We start from the raw sequence: 6,931 nt of genomic DNA on the forward strand, positions 1-6,931 counted from the left end.
GCCCAGGGTCCCACAGGAAGTAGCAGGGACAAGCTTTGTATCCAGGTCTCCAGACCCTCCCCAGTTCTGGCATCCCCAGCAGTGGACTCTAAAAGATGTAGATGGGGAGGTGGGGTGGAGGGAGAGGAATTCAGGTAAAGATCTGTGCACCTGGTGCTTTACAAAGGGTTAGAGGATGCCAGCGGTTGGTTTTACTTGGAAGTCTAGTATTAAAACATGCTGCTGCTTGCATTGCTGGTGATAGTGACAATAACCACCTTCACAGATTAAAACAGGCCCCAACCTGATTTTATTGAGTTTCACATTCTTAGGCAGTGGAGGAAATTGCACACTATTTGTAACTTTTGTTTTGCAAAATCTCCCTCACAGGAGGTTTTCTTTTCAACTTAAAGACAGATTTTGTAAACAAAACAAAACAACACAGCATTTTCCCACTCTGTTGTGCCCAACATTGCGAATCCAAGAAACCACCAAGGAGCCAAAACCGATGCAAGTACTCGAGGGTTTATTTACAAGCTCGAGCTTGGGTCCAAGTATACTCCATACAGCAGAGCAGGGGCTTGGACCCCGAAGTGGGTTACAGCTGGGTTTTTTATGGGCTGGTCTAGGGGATTTTCAGAAGGTGGAGGAATTTTTTCCATTCCAATATGGGGGAAAGGGTGGGGGAGTTTCTTAAGATCTGATGTGGGATTCCCTGCCTAGGACATTCTGCAGTTTTTCCTGTAAAGTTCAGCTCTTATTCCCAGGGGCCTAAGATGGCTGTACTTGTGCTAATGGCTAAACTTGAGGTGGGATGACCTTAATTTTTCTTGGCCTCCACATTTCCCCTTCTCAGAGGAACCTAAGGAAGGACCCAATTATGGGTCCAGGTTGGTCTCAGAGTGAGCAAGTGGGAATGATTAAGCCATGATTCAAACCAACCTTGTTGCTGTTCTCACTCCTGTTTACGTCTAGCCAAACCTTTTCTGACTTTTGCCATAGATTCCTGGACTATTCCTGAGTGGTCAGTAAAGAAGCAACACTCCTCATTTGGGGCAGCACATAGCCCCCCTTGCTTGCAAAAGCCTCTCTATAGTTAAGGTGCTCCCATCTTTTTAGACCTTAAAAGACTTTAAAAGCAAGGCTGAATTGGGTGCACATTTTTAAATGGTTAATGGGGATTGGTTCTGGCACAAAGAGGACAGAGCATAAGCAACATTAGTGGGGTAAGTGAGAACGGCACAGTCTTAGCTTTAGGGGATTGTCCTTGTCTGGATGGCCTTTCCATTCTGGAACAAAGTCCTTGAGAAGGGCGTGTGGGTCGGCTGGCCGGATGTGGGTGTAGTGGACCCAGGGAGTAATCCCATCGACCTTGAGAGCGGTGGGAGTGGTCAGGATCACGATGTAGGGTCCCTTCCAGCGAGGTTGAAGTGTCTGGTGTTGGTATGTCCACACGTACACCCAGTCAACTGGCCAGTATCGATGGGGGCCCGGGGGTGGCCCAGGCTCATAGAGGCCTCAGCTTAGGCCACACCTGCTCATGGGTTCTTTGTAACATTTGGAGGGAGAAAAGGAGTTAGTGATCATCAAATTCAGCAAGCACCTCAGGTTTTAAATTGGGGATACTAGGTGGAGGAAGACCGAACATGATCTCGTAGGGGGTCAGTCCCAACTTATATGGGAGTTCCTCACCCTATATAGGGTGAAGGGGAGGAGAATCACCCAGTCCCGCCAGTCTCCAGAGCTAATTTAGTTAAGGTCTCCTTTAATGTTCTGTTCATCCTCTCTACCTGTCCTGAGCTCTGGGGCCTATATGCACAATGTAATTTCCAATCTGCCCCAAGTACTAGTGCCACCCCCCATGTTACCTTAGAGACGAATCCCGGGCTATTGTCTGATCCAATTCTAACAGGAAAACCATACCTCGGTAAGATGTCTTCCAGCAGTTTCTTGGTCACGGTCTGTGCCGTTTCATGTTTGGTGGGAAATGCCTCTGTCCATCCTGAAAAAGTATCTACAGACACTAGTAAATACTTGTACCCGTATCATCCAGGTTTTACCTCAGTGAACTCCACTTCCCAGTAGGCTCCTGGGCGGTCCCCTCGGAGCCAGGTGCCCGTGTTAGATCCATGGGCGGTGGCATTAGTTAACTGGCATGCGTGGCAGCTCTTTGCTCGAGAGTCTTTCATAGTGATCTTTGCATGTCGTATGAGGTCTTCCATCTTCCTTGTCCCCATGTGAGTGCTCCGATGCGTTCTGGATAGGACTCGCCGTCCCAGTTCCTCTGGCAGGGTGATGCTGGAGTCTGCGGCCCTCCACCAGCCACGCGAGCACTGGGTCACAGGCAAGCGTTTGATCCAGTGTAAGCCAGCATCAGTACAGTTGGGGGTGCCAGGCAGGGTTGGTGCCCCCGGATCAGGTAGTGTGGTTGCTAAGACCTGGGTCACCGTAAGGGCCACCTCCTTAGCTTCTGAGTCTGCTCGCCGGGTTCCCCTGGCTACTGGTGTGTCTGCTCTCTGGTGCCCCGGACAGTGGGTGATGGCCTGGGCCTCGGGCAGCCAGAGGGCCCTCAGGGGTTCAAGAATCTCCGTTCTGTTTTTAACAGTCTTTCCCTCTGCTGTCAGGAGCCCTCTCTCTCTGTAAGGGGCTCCGCGGAGGTGAGCGGTGGAGAAGGCGGACCTGCTGTCGGGGTGGATGTTGATTCGTTCACCTTCCCCCATGGTCAGCGCTTGGCCAGGGCGATCAGTTCTGCCCGTTGAGCCGACGTTCCGGCTGCCAGTGGCTCTGCCCAGACGGTCTCCGTCTCCGTGGTTACAGCTGCCCCCGCATCTCTGACTCCTTCTTGGACAAAACTGCTGCTCTTATCAAGAGCAGACCAACAAATCAAGGAAACTTTTGAACAGAAAGTAGACTTTTAATCTTACACTCTTGTACTTTAAAATCCATTTACTTCAATCTTAGTCTGTCCTGACCACATCTAAAATTCCTTTCCAAGGATTTCCCTTCACGAAACTTTTACACCTTTCTCTGCATTCAGAATTTTCCAGTCAGTCTCATTTGGGACAAAATTACTTTCTTTTACCTTGAACAAAAATTATTCCCGTTCCTTCCATTTTTCTTACGTATCTCCTTTTCTACATACAGAGTTGCTTTCTTTATCAGTCATCAGTCTTATTTTAGCAGAGTTTTTCCATTCTTAGGAACCTTGGTCTCCAGTGAAAACTAAGGAGTAACCAATTTTTGAACACCAGAACTCTTTTTTTTTTTTTTTGAACACCAGAACTCTTTATTTTTTTTTTAATTTTTTTAAATTTTTATTTATTTATGATAGTCACACAGAGAGAGAGAGAGAGAGAGAGGCAGAGCCACAGGCAGAGGGAGAAGCAGGCTCCATGCACCGGGAGCCCGACGTGGGATTCGATCCCGGGTCTCCAGGATCAGGCCCTGGGCCAAAGGCAGGCGCCAAACCGCTGCGCCACCCAGGGATCCCACCAGAACTCTTTAGACAGCAAATTTATGAAACAGTTAAGTACAAAGCATGTTCACCAACAGATTCAAATCAACGTTTCAGCACTTTTTCTGTTTGGAAAAGACCTAGATGTCCGATGAATTTAATTCCATTTATCATCAAAGTGTAACTAAGGTTTCAGGTTACCAAGGACTTTGAAAGGTATCTTAACAATTACTTATGAGAACTTGGAAACAGACAACCATCATTTTAGCCATTTTTTTTTTACTAACAAATTGCAAAAAGATAACATAGCTTATGTGACCTTCAGTAAACCTCAATAGAATAAAAGTTTCAGGTTTAGTAGTGATAATTTTCAAGACCTATTTACTATGTCCCATCTGGATCCATTTAAAGTCAATCAATTTGCTCCCCATCCTCAATTTTTATCTGAGACACTGGTGGGGGAATCTGGAGGGGGCAGTGTTAAGTAATTGGTGGTATTCTTGCTATTTGTCTTCTTTTTTTTTTTTTTTTTTAAGATTTTACTTATTTATTCATGAGAGACACAGAGACAGAGAGAAAGGCAGAGACACAGGCAGAGGGAGAAGCAGGCACCATGCAGGGAGCCCAACGTGGGACTCGATCCCCGGTCTCCAGGATCATGCCCTGGGCTGCAGGCGGTGCTAAACCACTGCGCCACCGGGGCTGCCCTCTTCTTGCTATTTGTCTTCTAAACTCAGGACAAGCACCTGAATTGGGTGCCCCTCCTTGTTTAGGATTTTTGCTCCTTCGGGGTGGAAGCGAATTTGTGCCCCCATCTAGGTGAGCAAATCCCGACCTAACAACGGGTAGGGACGCTCAGGGATGACCATGAAGGAGTGGGATACCCGGCCTATGCCGAGATCCGCAGTTCTTCGGGTAGTCCATGAGTACTGTTCGGTGCCCGTGGCCCCTTGCATCCATGAAGTCTTGCTTGCCAATTTCCCTTGGGGTTGTAATAAAACCAAGTGTTGTGCCCCAGTGTCCACTAGGAATTCAACGGGTTGCCCCTATACTCTGAGAGTTACCCTGGGCTCAGGGAGGGGTCCCAAACCCCGACTCCCCTAGTTGTCCAGGTCCTCCATCTCCAAGATCTTGGCAGGGGCCTTAGGTCTTTTGTTAAGACAGTCTTTCACCCAGTGGCCCCCTTCCTTGCAATGGGCACATTGATTTTTTTTTTTTTTAAAGATTTATTTATTCAGAGAGAGCGCGAGAGAGGCAGAGACACAGGCAGAGGGAGAAGCAGGCATCATACAGAGAGCCTAATGTGGGACTTGATCCAGGGTCCCCAGGATCACACCCCAGGCTGCAGGCGGCGCTAAACCGCTGCGCCACCAGGGCTGCCAGGGCACGTTGGTTTTCGTTCAGTTTAGGGCACTCCCGATGGGGACCAGGGCCATCCTCCTTACCTGTCCCTAAAGCCAGCTTCTTGAGGTGCCTCCGTCTTTCTCGTGGGTCATCCATGGTTGTGGCCAGCAGGATCTTGGCCAGGTTTCGGGTCTGTCGGTCACTTAGTTTGGTTTGCTGCTCTTCCAGACTTTCTCTATTATTATAGACTCTTTCTGCTACTATTACTAAGTCCTGCAAGCTCTTCTATCCTAGTGTCTCTACTCTTTGCAATTTCTTTTTAATGTTCAGAGCAGCCTGGTTAACAAAGGCCATGATAATTGCGGCCTTGGTTTCCGGGGCTTCTGGGTTCATTGGGGTGCACTGCCTAAAAGCCTCTATGACTCTCTCTAAGAAGGCTGCTGGACTCTCATCCTTGCCCTGTCTTACATCATAGACCTTGGCCAGATTGGTGGGCTTGCGCGCAGCAGCCTGGAGACCTGCGCCTAGAGTCTGGCGGTGGACCCGGAGTCTCTCCTTACCTACAGCCGAGTTGTGGTCCCAGGTGGGGCGGGATAAGGGGAAGGCAGCATTCATGAGGAGTGGGTTTTGAGTCGGCTGTCTGTCCTCTCCCAGGACAGACTTCCAGGCTTCCACCTGAATTCGTTCCCTCTCTTCGGTGGTGCAGAGAACCTGCAGAGCTGTCGCTGTCCTCCCAAGTAGGCTGGTGGGTAAAGAGAACAGTATCTAAAAGCCCGATTAGATCTCTCGGATTATCAGAGAACTTTGCATTTTGGGTTTTCCGATTATATAAAGCACTGGTGGAGAATGGCCAGTCCAACATTAGCTGTCCGCCAGTCTTGTTGGGGGGTCCCACGGCGGAGAGCAAAGGCGGTGGAGTCAGCCGCCCGCGATCCGGGGTGGGGCCGCCCCGTGGGTCCCTCCGCGCATCCGCGCTGTTGGCCCGCGCACAGGGACTCCGTCGTCAGGGTGGGGGGCGCCCCTTCTGCAGACCCCGGTGCCTCTGATGGGGGGTCGAAGGGCGAGGGGGTGCCCAGTAGGTCGGGCAGGAGGATCAGGTCCTCTGGAGAGGAATCCTGTAAAACTGGATAAAGAGGCACTTTTGTCTTAGGGTCCGTCTCCTTCTCGGCCTTTCCGCGGGGCTAGAATCTTGGTAGGTCCTGCGTTGGGGGGTAAAAATAGTTTTATCCAAGGAGGGGGATTCTCGATCATGTCCTGCCAGGCCAGGATGTAGGGCACCTGGTCAGGGTGGCCGTCCAGTTTGTCCCTGAAGATCACGGCCTTCAGATAAGATAAGATAATAGGTAGGTGCAAAGTTCCTTCTTGGGGCCATCCCACGTCAAAGGCTGGCCATTCTATATGCAGTAAATCTGAAATTTCTCTTTCCGTATGTCTGTGCTCAGATTATGAGCCCTTTTCTTCACATCTGAGAAGTGTGAGAGCATAAGGGACAGGGGTGTGGTTTGCATCTGCCCCATTATGTCCCCCGTCCACACCAAGGCACAGATAGTTATGACAGTTAACAAATAACACAGTCAAACGCACAAACAGTTAACAATGGACACAGTAACACCGACCAGTGCACAAAACAGGTAACAAGAACCCGGTAACGCAAACGTTCCAGTGCGGCCGCGGAGACAAAACAGAAAGTTACCTGAAGGGCTGGCGGCCGGCCCTCCTCACAGAGAGGACCCCATCCGCCTTACAGATGAGGACCCCGTCCCCCTTACAGATGAGGACCTCCATCCCCCTCACAGATGAGGACCTCCGTCCCCCTCACAGATGAGGACCCCGTCCCCCTTACAGATGAGGACCCCCGTCCTCCTTACAGATGAGGACCCCGTCTCCCTTACAGATGAGGACCCCGTCCCCCTTACAGATGAGGACCTCCATCCCCCTCACAGATGAGGACCTCCATCCCCCTCACAGATGAGGACCCCCGTCCTCCTTACAGATGAGGACCTCGTCCCCCTCACAGATGAGGGCTTCCGTCCTCCTTACAGACGAGGACCCTGTCCTCTAGGTGGGGACAAGGGACGTCTCCCAAGACCCCGGTCGGTGGCCCACCAGCGCATCTGCCTAAGCCAATGTAGACCCAATACAGATTGGAATTCC

General features: G+C 50.4%; 1 pseudogene; it reads right to left on the bottom strand.

Annotated features, from left to right (window-relative positions):
- Positions 1 to 488: 488 nt before the first annotated feature.
- Positions 489 to 6,562, bottom strand: LOC118354398 (uncharacterized; annotated as a pseudogene).
- Positions 6,563 to 6,931: the final 369 nt, after the last annotated feature.

This window comes from Canis lupus, chromosome 4 (genome assembly GCF_003254725.2).
Source record: "Canis lupus dingo isolate Sandy chromosome 4, ASM325472v2, whole genome shotgun sequence".
Lineage (NCBI taxonomy): Eukaryota > Metazoa > Chordata > Mammalia > Carnivora > Canidae > Canis > Canis lupus.